Source organism: Magnolia sinica, chromosome 1 (assembly GCF_029962835.1).
Source record: "Magnolia sinica isolate HGM2019 chromosome 1, MsV1, whole genome shotgun sequence".
NCBI classification, from domain to species: domain Eukaryota; kingdom Viridiplantae; phylum Streptophyta; class Magnoliopsida; order Magnoliales; family Magnoliaceae; genus Magnolia; species Magnolia sinica.
Genome location: NC_080573.1, coordinates 3,942,121 through 3,942,980, shown reverse-complemented (window position 1 = coordinate 3,942,980; position 860 = coordinate 3,942,121). Strand labels below are relative to the sequence as shown.

Genomic DNA, 860 nt, shown 5'->3' with positions numbered 1-860 from the left:
CATCGTAGGATTAGACACCACTTGAGATCCTCAGAGTTAACTAAGATTATGACCACAAATCAACCTCTTCTACCCCAACCTAGGGTGGAGAACATCCAGGATGAGAATAAGGTGCATCAAGCACCCCCACCTCGTACTTTACGAGATTATTTACAATAGGCAGGGGTGAGTATGTCCTCATGCATAGTTTTTTTCTGAAAATACGGGACACATGAATATCAAGCCAGGGGTGATTCAACTCCTTCCAAAGTTTCATGGGCTTGAATCTGAAAATCCGTATCTACACTTGAAAGAGTTTGATGAAATTCATAGCCACTTTATACTTTCCTAACGTGTCTGAGGACACGGTCAGGCTGAAACTCTTTCCCTTTTCTTTGAAAGAGAAAGCTAAGACGTGGTTACATTCACTATGTCCCCGATCTATTGCACATGGAATGACATGACAAGGGAGTTCATAAAGAAATTTTTTTTATATCACAAAATGAACACCCTTAAAAAGTCAATTATGAACTTCGCCCAAAAGGAGGATGAAACATTCTTCCAATGTTGGGAGTGGTTCAAGGACCTTGTCAGCTCATGCTCACAACACAGATTTGAAACGTGGCACATTACATACTTTTTCTATGATGGACTGACATCTTCCATGCGTCAATTGGTCGAGACAATGTGCAATGGAAATTTATGAATAAAAATGTCGATGATGTGTGGGATTACTTGGATAGACTTGCTGAAAACACACAAACATGGGACACATACCCAAAATCAAATACCACTTCTAGGCCCACTCAATCAAAGGAAATGGGTGGAGTATACCTTCTAAAAGAGGATGATGATCTCAATTTTAAAGTGGCTAATCTCAT

The 860-nt window shown here is 39.9% G+C and overlaps 1 non-coding gene across 1 annotated transcript; it reads right to left on the bottom strand.

Annotated features, from left to right (window-relative positions):
- Nucleotides 1-487: 487 nt before the first annotated feature.
- On the bottom strand, nt 488-594 carry LOC131223450 (small nucleolar RNA R71). The gene has a single exon (XR_009160458.1). It is a non-coding gene; the product is annotated as a small nucleolar RNA R71 (small nucleolar RNA).
- Nucleotides 595-860: the final 266 nt, after the last annotated feature.